The sequence below is a fragment of the Pezoporus flaviventris genome, unplaced genomic scaffold (genome assembly GCF_033815535.1).
Source record: "Pezoporus flaviventris isolate CSIRO_AGI_PZ_B2104156 unplaced genomic scaffold, CSIRO_AGI_Pfla_v1 ptg000035l, whole genome shotgun sequence".
NCBI classification, from domain to species: domain Eukaryota; kingdom Metazoa; phylum Chordata; class Aves; order Psittaciformes; family Psittacidae; genus Pezoporus; species Pezoporus flaviventris.
The window spans coordinates 9826867-9846285 of NW_026892583.1; positions in this window are offsets into that span (position 1 = coordinate 9826867).

Genomic DNA, 19419 nt, shown 5'->3' on the forward strand with positions numbered 1-19419 from the left:
ATTCTATGATTCTCAGTCAGACCCTAACAGGTGAAGCACATAGGGGAGATCCTGCACATTCAAACCAGCTTTAGCATTCCCTTGTCCTACTACTTCTTTTTTTCCCCCCCCCCATACAGAAGGCTAAGAGTGATTACTAAGACACAAGACCTGCCACTCGATGTCAGCTTATGACAACCTTCAGGTCTCCAGCAAGACATCTAGATGGTTACCGGCCCCCATACTTGGAAGAGGTTTGCTGCTTCACAAGAAGATTGATATGACTCAAGATGTCCAGGGTAAAATGCAACTGTGTTTGTCTCTTTGCAGTAATACCAGTGCAAAGCATTTATGCTTTGCTGTCTACTTTGCTGCAATTGAGTTCCAGAAGCCACACAGGATAATCTCATTGACAGCAGAATCTGAGTGATGGAATTATGTTTAATGAAAGTATATGGGCTATTAAACAAAAGGATTCTTCCAAAATAGGATTATTTCACTTCAAAAGTGCTTTATTTTCTCCTTCTGTGATATTAAGTATCAGGGTCTTTATGAAGCAAAGAGCTGTGCAATACCTGGCTACAGATATCATTTATAGCAGATTGGTGGGGGTTTTTTTTGTTAAGGTAACAGAATTGGAAAGGGGACTTATTTATTTATTTATTATATGCTGTCTGGGAGAATACGAGAAAATACGCTACCGAGTATTACTCTACACTTGATTTACAGACTTAGTTTCTAAGAGAAGGGATATTACTTTTTTTTTTTTTTAAGAAAGAAAAATTAAAGGGAAAGTGTGGGATAAAACAACATCTCCAGTCCTGCTCTGAGGTTTACTAACTCCACAGGAAAAATTTGATACACAACAATGAATTAAAACCTTCATGCCCAAGTTCTTGTTGCAGCTATGTCAAAAGCTGGATGTTTGGAAAGAATTTATAAATATTCTGCATTTGGCAAATGAGGAATAATCACTTCCCATGTACATCCTTGTCCAATATCCTAAAAGCAGAAAAACAGCCTGTACAAGCTATGCTAAATAGAATATAGTGTATGCCAAATATGCAAAGTAAATTGTACTCAGGACTGCAATTTAAATTTTAATGAAGGATTTTTTTGAAAAATACATATTGCAAAGTTAAAACATGAAATATTTACACAAAAGATTCAAACCTGAAACAGCAGGAACTAATAATCAAAAGGTGCTTTGGGTTTTACATCTTTTCAGGAAGAAAGGAAAGAAGAAAGTGTAGGAAAAGTGCAGATCAATTCAATTATTCTTAATTTTATATATTTTGTAAATATTCAGATACTTTTTATAAGTATGAAACAAATCTGAGTATTTATAGAAAATATATTTCACGTACTTTACAAAATAGAAGTTGCCAGTGTGACTTTTGCACAGGTTGAATATGTCAGGCTTACTACCTACCACACTGCAAACATGCTCCATAATGACAAAGGTATTGCAATGCAAGAAATATCACTTCTTATATTGATATAATCTTTCAAAAGTCATTACAGTAAGCTATGCTCCAAACAAGGCATGCAATTTATAAAGCCATAACAGATGTTCAACCACAATAGAACTATTTTCCTTGAAGGATGACAGATAAGCATTTCCAGATGCTGCCCTGCAGGGAATGAAAAAGCAAAATGGGGGATGAATTAATGGGTCTGTGTTACCCTAGTTTTTAACACCAGAAAGTGCCAAGGAATTCAGGAGGCAGATGGCAGTGCCAAGGTGTGCAGGCTGATAGTGCCCAATTTGGTTCACCTAAGACCAGGTGTCTGTGAAAGGCATGTAGTCTTTGGGAGAAAGGAGTAACCACCCCCATAATTTGGGATCTACACTGCTGTACTCATCTCGTCTTTGTGAGCCATTTATGAAGCTGAAGTACCTAGGGTCAGGTATAGCATCACTGACATTTTATTTAAGTAATAGGAAGCCCATAACTGCCCAGGGGGGGCAACACTCAGCAATTTCAGTAACTGCATTAGCTTAATTTTTTTTGTACATGATGCACTGGGGAGTATGAGGTTGCCCTTCATATACAGGGCACGGTCACCAAGCAGTCGTATTTCCTAACCAACTTTACTGGCAGGTCCTTGCCAGACTCTAGAGCCACCCAGAGAGCAGCTCATACCTCCCCATCTGTCAAGGTTTTATCTTGTTCAAAACCAAAATTCATTTTTGAGAAATGGAGCAGGGATAAGCCTTCAGTTTCTCACTCCTCTTCCTAAATCAAAATCACCACTGCCAAACTGCTAATGCTCCAACTCTGCATCAGCCATGCCAGCATATCATTCTCCAAACTGTGCCTGGGATCATCTTCTGACTCTATGGCATTATAGGCACTGCTAGGAAAAAAAAGAGAGTTCAAGGATATTTCACCTCTCCTTAATTGAAAGTGCATTGGCATTGGCTCCTCATGTCTCCAAAAGACTTCATTTTTGTGCAGATCATAAAGTGAGTTTCCTACACCATAAAAAAAAAAGATCTCTTTGCTCAGGCACAAATTAATGAAAATTAGGCTCACTGCTGTACATTAAAGTCTCCCTTTTGAACAGAAAGAGTTGTTTAAAGGTTTCCATTAGAAATGATTGGTTTCTCTGTGTGGCGAACCTAACATTTTTTGTGAAGCTAATAAATTAACACAATGATAATTTGACAGATTCAAGATATCTGTAAGACTTCCTAGGAATTATAAGCTATTCAATTGGAAGAGTATTTTAGACGTTTGTTCTTCAGTTTTCTTTTCCTGTTATTCATTATTTTCTTTCATTTGCTCTTAACCCCCTTAGTTACAAAGCAAAGCAAGAGGCACATCGGCACGCCTTCTTATGTATATGTTGACATGCATTTGTATGTTCGAGGATATGAATATGATCAATCATAACTAATTAAATGAATTACCGCTCATTTAAGAAATGAAAACAAAATGCAAGACAGATAAAAATCTAACTTGTAATCATTTCTTTCTCAGCAAATAAATCCCTCTGCATGAATATGTCCATGTGAAACCCATGCACAAAAGAGGGCATTTTTAGAATTTTTTTGGCACGCTAATATTTTGGCTAGTGGAGTTTGCTTTCTCTAAGACCAAACACAAGATTAACTACAACACCTATGCAATTCAGGCAAACCTCATTTTCCAAATGCCAGAAAAAAATCAGAGCTTCTTTCCTCCTTGTATTAGAACAGGCAGAACATAATTTTCTCTCCACTTGGGTACCTATCAAGGTGATTTTGTTTTTCAGTTTAGTTGTTTGGACATGATGTTGAAGAGTGTCTGGATAGAAAAAGCAGAATACTAATTCCATAGAAAAGAGTCCAGGCTTAGAATAAATGAATGACAACACTGGAAGAAATCTTATCCATGGGAAGGATGGCTTCATGCTGTCCTGGGTTCAGCAGTAGCAGTCATTTTTCTCCTTCTTGGTAGCTGGTGCAGTGCTGTGTTTTGACTTTTGGCTCAGGAACAGAGCTGACAACAATGATGTTTTAGTTTGGCCAAGGACTTTGTGAGCCTCATGCTCTGCCAGGGAGGAGGGGAAGCAGGGAGGAAGCAGAGACAGGACACCTGACCCAAACTGACCAAAGAACTATTCCATACCACAGCACGTCATGCCCAGGATGTAACTGGGAGTTAGCCAGAAGGGCTGGGTGACTGCAGGGTTGGAGAAGGTATCGGTCAGAGCTTGGTCAGGGTGGGGGGGGCAAGTTATCGGTTGGCTGGTGGTGAGGTGTTGTATTCTCTTCCCTTGTTATTTCCTTTATCATTGTTATCATTGGTGGTAGCAGTAGTGATTTGTGTTATACCTTAGTTACTAAACTGTTCTTATCTCAACCTGTGGGAGTTGCATTCTTTTCGACTCTCCTCTCCATCCCTCCGGGAGTAGGGGGAGGGCAAGAAGTGGGGGGAAGTGAGCGAACAAGCTGTCTGACTGGGTTTAAACCACAACACATGCAAAGGCTAGAGCAAAGGTAGTGGAAAGGAAGGGTGATGGGATTCTCTGGGAAATGAAAGCCAAGCCAGGCTTTTGCCCCTCTTAACCCAAAATTACTTCTCCAGCAGCTACAGCTAAAAAACTCATGACATGACAGCATCCACCATTGTTCCATGTAAGCCTTAAGTGTGGCTCTGCACTGCAAACCTTCCCACATGCTGCTGACACCAGGGTCTTTGCAAGCCCACAGCACACAGTGAATCTGCTCAGGGGATCAGGTGCTCTCTGATACGTCTTAGCAAAGTCAAGAGTCCTCCAGCATGGGTGATTTAGCTGCAGACCTTCACACTAGACCTTGTTAACTGAAATGGCTTGTCACAGAGATCATCTTCCCTACGTGCCATATGGAAAAGGAAACTGTTCTTCACAATTATGTTGTCCTTCAGGATGGGCAAGAGGAATATTTCACCCCAATAAACCTCTGCTTCACACCTGGTTTTGCTGATAATTTTTTTAGACAGCTTCTGACCAAAAGTGGCTGTGTACACAAACACCATGCAGGAAATAAAAACAGCTATACAGAAAGTAGGATTTAATTCAGTGTTTTACAGAGAAGCAAAATGTTATCTCAGACCTCATCAAACACAGTCCATAAATAATATCACTCTTCTTACTAGCACTCCTCTGTGTGACATGCATCTGTGTGTTTGCAAGACAGATACCAATAGCAAGAAATCCTCCCAACTGTCAATGATTTTTTTCCAAGTATAATTAACCTCACTGCCTTTTCATTTACAACACTGTAGTCAGAGATGGGCTGCTGGAGCTCAGCAGCAAAAGTCTATGTTTATCTGTGATCAAGGCACCCAGGATATTATTTCTGTGATTATTCTAAATCTCTATCTGCACTCTTAGAAGTGATTTGAAGAGATGGGGTGAGCACCAATATGAAGATTGCTAAAAATTGGGCTATAACTCCAGTTTACAAAAAGATGCAAAGCTACAGCTGATATGTCTCCTGCTATGAGAAAGTCAAGTAATTTAGCATTAAATTTCCACTGAAATTGGAATAATAAGTCAGAATCTTAACTTTGCAATGAAATGAAATGAAATACTCTGAAATAGCTCAGTGTTGTCCTTATGCCTCTGCTTTGATGAGGTCAGAACATTTCTTGTAGGTCAAAATTTTTAAAGTTTCATTTCATTCCTCTTTTTGCCCTGGCTTTATCATTTTGACTTTTACATAACACACAGAATCCCTGAAGACTTAAAATAACAGAGTTGAAGTAAACCATCCTGATGATGCCCTTAGGCATCCTCACAGAATAAGAATTTAAAAACACAGCATCAGAAAATCCTCCATCAGAAAACTGCCAGCCCGGCCCCACTCACCAGCGGCAACTCTCGGTATTATTCCCTCAGCATCACTCGTCTATTACTGTGGGCCTGGTGTTCTCTTGAAAAATTACTCCCACTAAAGAAAGAGTTTCCAGAAATCCAGCTTTTTAATGCACAGCACGGAAACACAGTCTGACAAAGAAAAATCATCTTTGTGAAGAGGAGATCTAAATAAAAGCAATCAATTACTTCCCTTGTACTTAACAGCATAGATGTCAAAGCAGTACTAACAAGCTCTTAGCATGGTATAAAAAAATAAAAAACACCATATACTAAGAAAATTACAGCAGCAATGAAAACTTGGATGCAAATCAATTTATTTAAAGTTAGAAATCCTTGCCTCATGTATTCCACACATCATGGTTTAACCCCAGCCTGCGATCAAACCCTACCCAGCCACTCACTCACTCCCCACCAGTGAAATGGAGGGGAGCATTGAAAGGGTAAAAGTGAGAAAACTTGAGTTCCTCAACTTTGGGTTGAGATAAAGACAGTTCAATAGGTAAAGCAAAAGCCACGCACACAAGCAAAACAGAAGAAATTCATTCACCACTTCCCATCAGCAGGCAGGTGTTCAGCCATCTCCAGGACACTGGAGTATTCAAAAGAAGAACAAAAGTTAAAAATATTCACACTTCTTCAAGACTGTTCATTACAGTCACATCACAAGACCGTTCTTAATTTTTAAGAGAGAAACGCTGAAGAAGCAAGTGCCAGAGGTAAAGAGAAAAAACAGGGAGTTAATCTATATTATATGCCGCCATATTTTATGCCTTAGTACTCCACTATACAGCCAAATTCTGTTTCCATGTTCCCAGACGTTCACTCAGGTGACAAAAGTACATGAAGGCTAATTCTCCTGCCTCTGTTTTATCCTGCTGGACCACCTCACCTCTACCAATGTGGACCAGTTAAGATCAACCAATTTTCTGGTGCTGCCTAAAGACAAACCTGAGTGTGGTGGCACCAGAGATGGTATAAAGCAGTCCAAAAGCCCCTCCAACAGAGCAGGGTCTTCTTTCTTTAGCTGAAAATAGGGGTAAAGACTAGAAGAGACAATCACGATCACTGAATTTTCCTGCCATCCAAGCCACATATTTAGTGCAGAAAGAAAATCAGTATCCAGCAGTGAGGTTGTTCTTGCTCTCCATGTAGCAGTGCTTAGTGTAAAACCAAGCTGCTATCACACAACCAAGTGGAGCAAAACAAAGATCTGGAAACAAGAAGGACCAGTGATGACAGCTTGTTTAGGAGCCTCGTTAAAGCTCAGGGTGTTGGGACAGCTGGGGTTTGGTGAAGCTCCTGCAGCCCAAGGGCTGGGAATGGGTCATCACATCCCCCTTCCAGCCTTCCACAGGCCCTGCAGCTCAGAAGATGACACAATGACCAGGACCACAGGCAGTGCTGATGGGAAAGAGATGCATAAGAGCAAAGCTATTTTTTGCAATAGCCAGCCTAGGGCTGAGTGGAGTTTGCAGATAAAGAAAGGCTTCATGTTAAAACAAGATTGTCGTTGATTATCTCTGATCAAAAACAATTTAAGGGAGACTTACGACATGCCAAGAAATGGAGGTTTGTTGCAGAGTTGCATCTCTAAAGGGGAGAGGGCTCATCCCACCTGCAGGTCCTGAACCCTTTATTCAGAAAGGCACTTCAGCCCTGTTCAGCCTTCTCTTTGCTGGTATGGAAAACACTGCAAATGTGTGAAAACACCTCAAATGTGTGAAAACACCAGCCACAGATATTATATCTAAAACCAACATAATTGTGAGCCTCAGCTATGTCAGCTGCTGCTCCTGGTTTGCCTTCCCAACCATTACTCTCCATTAATCCTGCTGTCCTGTTCATCAGGCTGAGAACTCCTCCAGAGGCTTTGAATTAAGTAGGTGGTCTCCTTTGAGGACGAAGCTGAAAAACTGAATAAGCTGGGAGAGTGCGTTATGAAAGCAGGACCAATACACAGCACAGCATCCCCATTTATCTGATTCAAAGTTTATTTAGTGAGGGTTTTTTTAGTGGAGACTCAGCTGTTTAATTCTTTCCCATGGGCAAACTCCAGAGGTAATGGACAAAATGTCAGGGTAAACACAGAAAAATTATTACATCCCCCAACAGAATAAATACTTCTTGTTTTTTCCCTTTTTTTTTTTTTTTACAAAAATAAATCAATAGAATTCAGAATGGCTCTGAAGGCTGCAGACTGCCTCAGCCACCCAAGTGGAAACAAGTTGGGAATGCTGCACAAAACCTCTCTGGGAGCCAAAAAGCAAGAGGAGCAAATGGATCTGCAGTACGAAAATCTTTCTGATGCAGCACAATTTTACGGGCACTGACTGTCCATGAGGGAAGGTATAGGATAGATAAACCTTCCTATGGTCCTCCAATGCAGATCAAAACACTGGGGAAATGCAGAGGATGCTCTGCCTGTGCTCACACCATACACAGAGCATCAGTGTGGGCAATGAGGGAGGGAAAATGATGACGTTATTGCCACAAGGACTTGTGCTGCCCCAGGGCACAGATCGGGTGGTCGCCTCATGTAGAGATGGGGAGATGGGTGAGAAGAGTGAAGGGACCAGTATCCAAGAGACACTAGTGCCCATGGCCCTGCCTTGATGTCACCTGGGGGGTTGAGGCAGCACCATGTTCCAGGCTCTCCATGCAGTGGGAGTAAGACTACTCCACAACCTACCATGCTCCTTCTCAGCATGCAGGATGGACCATACCAAGCTTGGCTCAGTCTCACACACCTTGCCTAGGTTATGCATGGGATGTACAGAAGGTAGTCCCATCCAGAGGGCACCTGGAGATCACTAAATATTTTTGTGTAAAGGGAGGCTAATAGCCAAACCCTTCCTGATCCACTCATACCAATCAGGGGAGACAGCTTGTGCCACTGGGTCCTTGACTAAACCACAATACCCAGAGATGGACATTAAAGCTGCAAATTGAGGGGAAATCAGTAGAAATTAATATCTGGGGCTGTGAACAACTCACAAGGGGCAGTAACTCCTCAAGCATGGAAACTTGGAAGTCAGAAATGCCAATATTTCTAAAAACCATGCAGTAGCTTTGCGGGAAAATATGGTCTCAATGCAAAACTTGTGAGTGCAAGTTCACAGAGTCCTTCTTATCAAAAAATGGTTTGGGTTGGAAGGGATTTTAAAGATCATCCAGTTCCAACCTCCCTGCCATGAGCAGGGACACCTTCCACTAGATCAGGCTGTTCCAAGCCCCAGCCAACCTGGCCTTGAACACTGCCAGGGATGGGGCAGCCAGAGCTTCTCTGGGCAACCTGTGCCAGTGCCTCAGCACAGCAAAAATTAACTGATCAAAAGGCTTTTTTTTTTCTGAACATGGTGGAAATGGCCACAGAGCAGGTCCAAATTTGCAGCCAGCTTTCATCACAGGGAAGGGCTGTAGTCTTGTTATCACACTACCCCTGAGCTCTTGCTATGTTTTTCCCATCAGGATTAGGATGCTTATGATTAAGAGCTCTTGACCCACCAACTCTCTTGACTCCTGGTTCTTGTCCTAGAGCTCAAAACACCAAGAAGGAAGAACCCCTGAGCCTCAGCCAAAAAGAACTCTAATAACTAAGTGCTGAGGATGGGAGGAAAGGGAGGGGAAGGGGCTTCTTTCCTCTCTGTATAGGCAAACATATGGGACCAATGACAATGACCCCCTCCTACATTGCTTGGCCTCTCTTACACATTGACTCTTGCCTTATTTCTTGCCACAGAGCCCCTTTTATAGGTCCTGCCCTTGTAAACTCTTCTGAACCACCTGGCTCCCACTTTCACACCATGTTGGTGTGGGGGGAGCCCAGACACTTGCATGGACAGTAGCAAATCACCCAAGCAGTTCTGGAGCCGAAGCCCCAGTGCTTGTGGCACAGAGGAGCAGGTTTCACTGGGAAAATACTTTTACATTGTGGTAGCTGTGAATCGCTGGTGAAACTTCAGCTTGGTAGGCTATTGCCTGTAAAGCAGTGATTATACTCTTCACAATACTGGGGACCAGGCCACAGTTGCCTGGTGATTAGAAGTAATTTGCAACCAAAACTGAACACTGCTCCAAATAAGTTGGGTAGGTGGCTACAGAGGCAAAGTTCTTTGGGTAATCTTAATGAGAATGCAGTTAGAGCAGGTGAGAGGAGGAATTTCATTCTCCAAAAGCATTTCATTTTCCAAGGATAGCAGACCACAGAGCTGCCTTCTAGATAAGGAAGCTGATGCAATTGTCCAGGGACAGATTTCTGAGGGATCAGGGATCTGACTAAGAGGAAGCATGAGGCAAAAAGTAAAAGAAACCCTGAGCCACAAGGCCAGATGATGAATCATTCAAAATCTACCTGTTGAAAGCCCAGAAGATTTGTTTATTTGCTGTTACTGAGAGTATTACAGTGAAGTCACTTTAACTCGGGAAAAAAAGTTACATTTACATCAGAAAAAAAAAAAACAAAAAAGAAAACAAATCCTTGTTATTTGTCACTGTTAAACACATCCAGCCTCATTGCTCTGTTCATAGCTTCACTTTTACTTTGTAAGATCTAACACTGCAAACTGCTTTGCAAGGTTTTCATTCCCTTCAAATTCAGTCTGTGGTGCACAAAAGTCAGAGCAAGGTCTCATGTCCCTTGCAGTTATGCACCAGTACACCTTGGCCATGCTCTGGGTTTGCAGCCACACATGCTCGCCCAGTAGTCTGGCAGCAGACAGGAGTTATTGCTGACCATTAAGTACCTGCAATTTAAAAATTACAAACTGAGGAGTAAGTACTATGCTGTTGGAAGAGAGTAATTTAAAATACATAGCTAAGCATCTGTGTTGTACTGTCTTGTCACTCTGCTCATTGGAACTAAATAGCTATTTTTATTCCTGTCGTGGTTTAAGCCCAGCCATAAATAAGAACCATGCACTCTCACTGCCCCCCCCCTGCTCCCGGAGGGATGGGGAGGAGAATCAAAAGAATGTAACTCCCACGGGTTGAGATAAGAACAGTCCAGTAACTAAGGTATAACACAAATCACTACTGCTACCACCAATAATAATAATGATAAGGGAAATAACAAGGGAAGAGAATACAACCGCTCACCACCCGCCGACCGAGGGAGCTGGGTCTCTATAGTTTAGAGGAGACTGAGGAGTGACCTTATTAGTGTATATAAATATATAAAGGGGGAGTGTCACGAGGATGGAGCCAGGCTCTACTCAGTGGCAAACAATGATAGGACAAGGGGTAATGGGTACAAACTGGAACACAAGAGGTTCCACTTAAACTTGAGAAGAAACTTCTTCTCAGTGAGGGTGACAGAACACTGAACAGGCTGCCCAGGGAGGTTGTGGAGTCTCCTTCCCTGGAGACATTCAAAACCCGCCTGGACACATTCCTGTGTAACATTATCTAGGTGTTCCTCCTCTGGCAGGAGGATTGGACTAGATGATCTTTTGAGGTCCCTTCCAATCTCTAGCATACTGTGATACTGTGATACTGTGTGACCAATACCCAGCCCGTCCAAGCAGTGATCTTGCCCTTCCAGGTAACTGCTCCCGTTTTATATACTGGGCATGACGTGCTGTGGTATGGAATACCTCTTCGGCTAGTTTGGGTCAGGTGTCCTGTCTTTGCTTCCTGCTGGCCTCCCCTCCTCCCTGGTAGAGCATGAGGCTCACAAAGTCCTTGGTCAGACTAAACATCACTGAGCAACAACTGAAAACATTGGTGTTACCAGCGTTGTTCCCCAGCTGAAAGTCAAAAACACAGCACTGCACCAGCTACTAAGAAGGAGAAAAATGGCTGCTACTGCTGAACCCAGGACAATTCCATAGATCATGCATTATTTTACTAAAACTTTCTGTAAATGAGACTTTACAAATTCACACACAGAGGTCTTATCTTCATTCATTTAATTAAAAAGAAACAATTTAATGTTATGGCAAACAATGGACAGCTAGCAAAGGAGTTCACTTGTATGGAGACAGAGACTAATTGGAAACCTCTCCTTCCAGCCATGCTTTGAGCTGCTAATCAGGATCATAACTCTATATAAGTACAGCTACAGATGAAGAGTGGATGTGGGATCAGGGCACAAAAGGTTAATTAAAACACTCAGACAAGAATGAGGGAGATGACTGTAAAGTAACCCCAAGCAGCAGAACTACCTTTAGCTATACAGGATATTCTACAGCTGGTCTTTGCTAAACAAAGCACTATTTTTTACATTATCATAAATGACATTTGTTTTGTTTGCCGCAGGATTTGCTGCATTACTACCTTCTTTCCATTCCAAATTTCTCTGGACTTTCTCTGAATTCTTTGCAATGCCTCTTCTGCTTTTCCCTTTTTTGGCTGAGTTTTGCTGAGCTGAATCACTGCAGGGAGTATGCCAGCCGCTCACTTTGTGTTTATGGCTACGTGCCTCCTGCTAAGGACACTGAGCATATTTTAAGATCCTCTTCCTAAAGCCCTAACCAGCTGTCATCTCTGCTTTTCTCTTCTGCAACCAATCTCCATCTCTACCTCCAGACACACAAACTCTCAGACGATCTGTTACAAAACTGTCTCATGCTCCTCTGCTGCACAGCCCCCATCTCAGAAAGATGCCACAGAGCTGAAAGAACTTTTGTTTCTTTTTTCTTTTTCAAATTTTTTTTTTTTTGTCTTCCCTTTTATTTTTTCTTCCCCCTTCCCTCCCCTCACCCCACCCCCACACTCCCCAACAAAGGGTCCATCATGCTCTCGCCATGCCTTACCAGTGCAGGGCACCAGAGAAAGACTGCACTGTCCCTGTATGGCTGTGTAGGAATCAGTTTCAGATGTTTCTCTTTGGGGGTTTCCTTTTTTTGACCATCCTGAGCATTAATTTTGGTAACACAAAGCACATGCCTTGTCCTAACTGAGCATCTCCAAAAGGCAAACCTAAAGTGTTTCAGGCAATCAAAACTCAAGTGTTCCATAAGCCACCACTTAATATTGAGTTTTAATCACTCCCAGGGTGCTGACACCCTACCTAAATCCTATAGGAATGAGACTTTCCTACATTTATGTTTAATTATGGCATCACTTTTATTGTATCACGTGAAGTCTCCTTTGCATTGATACAAACTCAATCCAACAACCAGAATTTTTTTGCCTTACTTTAAGCTATAAACTGACCTTTTTTTATTAAAACCAAATGTTGCAATCTGTTGTTAAGCAGGACCTCCCCACTAGACCACATGCAAACAATGCTAAAAAAGAAAACAATATATCTAAAAATCTCAGTGTAGTTTTCAGAAGGAGTGAGAGTCTCTGTGGGATCCCTTCAGCCAGATGGAGACAGCTACCCTGTGGGCTGAGTCAGGAAGCAACACTCCAGCAGTGAGGGAGGAACAAGTCCCTTTCAGCTCCACCTGGAGCAGGCATCCAAAGCAGATCAGGTGAATCATAACCGAAAAACACCTGTTTTCTGCCACTGGCACAGAAGGAGCTGGGACCGCCTTGGTGTGGGGAGGAATTCTGCAGCTCACTGCTCAGCCAGACATATCTATGCTCTGGGACATATTCCTGCGGCTGAGTGAAAGCACTAAAGTAAACTGGCCCCCAGGTCCACGTGAAGCAGCAGGGTTGCACTGAACCTGCCTACTACAGGATGCTCACACAATGCCACTGCACCAGTTCCAAGGATTTTTCCTTTTCCTATGCCACCATGTTAGCCAGGAAACAGTAACAAAACCAGAAAAACATCCAAATACCATGTAAATGGTTCACTCAGCTCCTGCTTTCCAGTAACAGCTAACTGAGTGCACTGAAATAATTATACACTTTACTGAATCTTCCAAGGGATGTGTGAGAGGGCCAGAGGCAGAGCACGGGGTGACACGGAGCAGACTCCAAGAGCAGAAGGAAAGCCCATGGAAAGCAAAAGCACCTAGATCCTAAAGCTCAGAGGGGGTTCAAGCCACCAGGGACCCCCACAGGCCAGGCTGAGAAGCAGCAGTTTGGCTTTCGCTCCCCTGCGGCAGCAGTAACCTTCCCTTCTGGAGTTTTGCTTCCCCCAAAACACTGAGCAATAGACAGAAAAAAACATTTTGCCTTTCTTGGCTTGTTAGTGCTGTGAGCACTTCTCCATTTGTCAGGATTCAAAGTTAATCAAAAGATTTTACTCTCTTTTATTTCTTTAAATCACAGAATCTTTTTACAGTTGGCTGCTTCTTTTTGGATTAAAAAAAAAAAAATGAACCTTCCAACACATCCTTTTCATTCTGATCTTTCCTGATTGATATAAATCCGCTCAATCCTTACACCTCTCTGTTTTGAACAATTCATCGCATTCATCATTATGACTACATCTTATGGCATCAACCTAGTTAGCCCAGCTGACTTCGTCAACATTATCAAAACCAAACAAACCTGTCAAATATATGACAGGCATGATCCTATGCCAGGGCAAGTCTGAAAAATTAGCTGGTCGAGGTGTTCAGGAGATAAATAGATACATTATTTTTTGGTGAACATTTGAATCTCCCTTTTGTTGTCAGAAATCCAAAGCCTTTTCCAGTAGGTATACTGGTTTATCTCCAGTCTGATGGTTAGGAGGACAATGATGCCCCCAGCAACTTCTGTACCATTTAAGTAGCAATTATAGGTTATAAAAGGCAATCTCTGAATAAATTAGGGGGCGTGGTGATGCAGAGGCTACAGATCAGCTTCTAAACAATTTCAAACAGTGACTTTGGCACTTATGGGGGGTGTGGTTGAACAGGTGTCTCTAAACACATCCATCCTCACCTCCCACAGTAGTTAAATACTGCTAGTATTTGGCAGTAGAAGGAAAGGGCTCTGAAATATCCGCTACAATGGTCTAATAATGACTTCTGTAGAGACCTGCAACTATTTCTGTCTTGTTTGCCAGTTGTCCCTTTAGCGAAACCTAATCTAGAGATGAGGTAAATCAATCCAGATAGATCACAACCCACATGAGATCATGCTGCAAATTGATACAAGAACTAGGATTAGGGCTTTTGCTCTCCCACTCCCATATCTAAGAGCACATGAACGTAGAGGGTCTAGATCAAGCACACTTTTTGGGAAGAGCAGGATCGTGATGGTCACATTAATTCTTCATCTTTCATTTGGATTTCATGTGTGCTTTCCTCTCATTAAAAATGGCTCTGGCATTTCCTTAAACTAACTGAAGCTGTCTTCATTAATAACATAGTCACATTCACAAAGTATTAAAAAATGTTACTTGATCCATTATTGCCAGTATTGTTTGTTTTTTTTTGTATGAAAATGTTCCTAATTGGCAATATTTCCATAAATTATTTTATATCATACTAACAAAATGTTATAACTTAGCACAAATGAAAATATTTATGACAACAAAGTCCCAATTCATCTTGAAGTTTAATTATAAAATTTCACTGTTAACTTTCTGGGCTTTTTCCTTTTAAATGCCCAAAGAAATAATTACCATAAAATGCAAACATGGCTCCCAGAGGTAACCAGCACAAGGGTTGGTTATTAGCTAATAGAGTATCTTAGTGTTTGATATCATGCGAATCCCTCATCATTATGGAGATTAAATTTACACCTTTTATTTCTTTTTCTTTTGGTAATGCTTTACTAAATCCATTTCAGATGCTAAATATTATCTGCTATTATAGTAATTGTGCCCGTTATTTATTTCTTTCTGGATGTGTGACATTGCCAAGGAAATAGCTTATCACTTAATTAGGTGCAGGGGTTTGCAATGCTTTCCTGAAATTCAAAAGCCATATTAAATAACAGTTTCTACAAGTGATAACCATTCTTGGGCATTTTGATCATGGGGCAAGGGTCTCTGCAGCTCACAAGTTCTCAACCCACCTTCCAGCAATCCAAAAATCACAGGCTGTCAGTTCTCCTTCCCTTGGAGAAGATGCAAAATCTATGTTCTCCCCTTGCTGAACAACATTAACCCCTCCAAGCTGCACATTCATAATCCCCTTGATATCCGCTGTGGTACTCCCAAAACTGCAAGCAAACTCCTGCAGTTGGATAGTTCAGATTCATTTACACTGAAGGGTTGAAATGAGAGAACAGGCATGAAAGCAATCATCTCAGCATGGGCTGCCAAAACCAATAAAAAGATTATCAGGGTCTTGCACTGGCTGATGGAATGGACATTTCTTTCTTCCCTATTTCTTCACAGGGAGCATTTGGAAAACAGAAAACAGGACAATTCAGATTTAAACAAAAAATTCAGCTTTCTCTTGCAGCATGTGGAAAGCCTTGCAAAACCCTCACTGATTTGCTCTGAAACAGCAATCACATATGAGCAAATGTTGCACAGTGTCAACATGGTTATATCCCAAACACTACCAATATGTCACATATGAAGATCTGACCTAACTTCTACTCTGCCCAAAATCCCTAGGAGAAAACAAGCTCCATGCTCACTACTCCTGGGATCTGCCCAAGTCAAGCAGAGCTAACTCAAACATCTGCAGGAGCTTCAGGTCCAGCTTTGCTGCAGGCGTAGGCAGCACATGACTTTATGGACCATGGGAGGTAGTCTTTCCAGAGTCCAATATGCAACCCAGCTTACAGTTCACAAGCAATGCAAGGAAGTTCAGGCTGCAGATGAAACTGTCCCCAGCGTAGCTTCTCCCCAGCTTCTTCCCAATCATATGTATCCAACATTTCCTGCTGCCACTTGGAACCTCCACACAGAATCTGCTGATAGAGAAATCAAATGTCCATGGGTAATACACACCACAGTTGTGGATTACGGTTATGCCTTTCCCAATACAAAGTTAGTTCAGATTACATAATTATTTCCAGTCCTTGACCAGAATTAGCTGCAGACATAGGCAGTACATGCTCACCATCAGCCATTTTCTAGCTGTGGTGCAGATGCTTGGACCATATTGTTGTCAGTACAGTTCTCCAACCTGATATTGTATCCCAATGAAGCATATAATTCATCAATTTACAGTGTGGATGGGCTGACATCTTCATGAGGAGCAACACTGAACACCACGGTGTCTGAAACACCAGCCTGTGTGCTGACCTGCTGCTCAAAGAGGGGTTTCTTTTCTGTTTTCTCAACAAAAGAGACAGAGCACCTCCCAGGAAGCTCTTAGAACTACTCTTGCCACATCCCCAGGCTGTTTGCCACATGCCTTCAAGTCCACACCAGCAGCATGTGGCAGATCAAGGCTGACACATTTACCCTTGAAAATTCTCTTTTAATGGCCATCTTCAGCAAACTACCCCACGTATGAACAGGCTTTGCTGATGCTTCAGTTTTCTTCAGCTGAAAGTCATTTCACTACTTGTATTGAGAAGAAATGTGGCTATGGGCTTAACATCAAGAATAAAGGTCACAACTCCTGGATTTCCACTTCCAGCTCTTACAGAAATTCAGGGCATGCCCTAAACAAGTCATTTGGACCTGATTGTCTGAGAGCCTGCACAGGGTCCAAGAGACTTGTGGAGGCTCAGCACTTCTGAAAATCATAACCTTGTTTTGTGCCTCAGTTAATCCAGCTGAACAAAGGCATTCCGCTGCCTCAGCAGGAGCACAGAGAGCCTTTTCAAGGCTTATAAAGCTACAAGATCATCTTTAAAAAAGAGGTGGGCTGGAAGTGCAAAGCAGTGCTAGGAGCAGTCACACTTGCACACTGTACTTGGCATCTTTTTCACATGCTTTCACTCTCAGCTTTGCTCTCCAGCACCAACCACAAAGCCGTAACATGGTAGCTGCAATCACAAAACACTAATGGTAACTCTATGATTTTTCTGCTTACAAAACCAGACAAGTGCTTTTTAATCCTGAATGGATATTCCTGTCAAATACGGAAGAGTGCCTAGAATCTGTGGATATAATTTTTACAGGATGACAAAGAAAACCCTGTGATAGTGATTCATTTTGACACAACTATAAGTAAGTGAACTGCCAGTAGCACCCAAGTTTGGCTTTTGCTAATGCAGAAATGATTCATATTTTTGACATTGCTATTGGATAGAGGGATATAAACTTATGCTGTAGGAGAATAAATAGCATGAGTCATCCTTTTTTCTCTTAGAGACATTTGTTCAGTGCTCTTAACCTAATTGTGCCTGTATTTCTAAGAGTAATAGTCAGAAAGGCAGACAGAAGAATTATGTTTTCTGAAGACTTATGCATTGCTTGTAACTCTTTCCCTGGTGAAGTGGAAATGACACAAGCATGAAACCTACAGGCAAGACAGAAACTTCTTAAATTTTCCACTTTCATTAGTTCACTGTACTTCTAATGACCTTCTATTGTTTAATACTCAAAATCAAAATATACTTCAAATACTCAACATCTGTGGCATTTATTCCAGACACCATCACAAACCAAAAACTCACTATACAGGAATCTCCAAAAATCTCTTTTGGGGCTGCTGTAAAGACTCCTCCAAACTTAGAATTTTCCATAGTGGGGAGTTTTCAAGTAATGACGTGATTAGGAGATTGAGGATGGGGAGGTGTAGGCTACAGCAGACACAAAGACCTGCCCTATTCCACTTTATAGCAGTGTAATTATGGTGCCCACTTCAGAATAAAGGCTCAGCTCGATGACCATTAGAACAGACATCCTCAAAAACCCCTTCTCTGTGTATCCTGATGTTCAGGTGCCTCTCCTTCCCCAGAAATGCTTAAACTGCAAGAACCAGTCCCTTGCAAAGATATACATAGGAGCTGGAAGCATAAAACACAGGGAGTAAATCAAAGCAAATGCAAACTAACTAAATGACTCCTTTAGAAACTTTTTCTCCAGTCCTGAATTTCCATAACCCAGTGCACCGGAACTCATGCCAGCACTTCCATTAAAAGAGATATCATAAACAGATTTTTGATTGAGGAAGGTTTTCTTACTTTTTTCCCTTCTATTTCACTATGATCACTATTCATAAGCCACTTCTAACCTTCAGAGCACATTAATTCTCTGAATATTCTTGTGATGTAAGTGTTATTAGTCTCGTTTTACGGATCAGGAAAATGAGGCAGATAGGTTAACTGACTGCCCATAGGCCCAGTTCTACAGATACATAAAGAAAGACATAGAGAGATGTTTTACATTTATTAGTTTTAATATTCTCTCAATCCTGCAGAGTTGGACTTCTGGTAATTAAAGTAACTGGTTTTAACAGGCAGCTATGTGCAAGGCAAGGAACCAAAGCAGTTGTTTAAAGCCACTATAAAACACTTCTAAAATAACCTTCTTGCACTGTACAGGCATGTGCAGGGTGGGAAGTTTTTATCCCTGCTCATATTGGATTGTGGATACAACTTGCCTGGTGCTTGGGTGCTCAGGATCACCTACGAACAACTTTTATGCAGAGGATGTGGGACAGCACTGCAAAACAAAACACTAGCATTTCTATCTAGGTAGCCAATCCATTTGCTACCCATACTGTGTAGTCCAAGAAAGCTATCAATCACTAGCAAAACCCTTGCTTAGAAAGGAAGAGTGAGAAGTGGTATTCAGACAGAGAAAAAAAACAAACACCAACAAACAGCAACAACAAAACAAAAACAAAAACCATAAAGAAAAAAAAACTTTCTAAGCAAAGCAACTAAAAACCCGAGGAATGACTGTTCTGGAAAAGCACATAACGCATTTCACCTCCTCCTGTGAACTTCTTGCATGAATAACACAACACACCTGGAGAAACTCGTAGCCTGCCTCCTACCTTTATATTCAGACACAGAAGCAAAGTGTGTGGTGCTTTGCTTCTTTGTAAGCGTAGAAATTAAATACAGCCCTCACGTACAGATAATAAGAAGTTACTTGAATTCAGCAACAGCCTCCTGCTGCTCTCCAGACCTCTAAAAGGATTCACATAACAAAAGACTGACTTTCCACTAGTGCTAAACAAGTATTTCTGTTAAATATCACTATTGAAGCCCATGAAAGAAAAGTGCCACTAATTGGACTGCATGATGGTGTTTTAAACATACAATCCCAGTAAGATCTGAAGATGCCAAGGTATCAGGAGAACACTTACCTCAGGGAGGTCATGTAGGGAAGTCTTTTGAACCAGACTGGCCAGCTCAACATGACCAGAGACAAGGTATCACATGAAAGTAGCA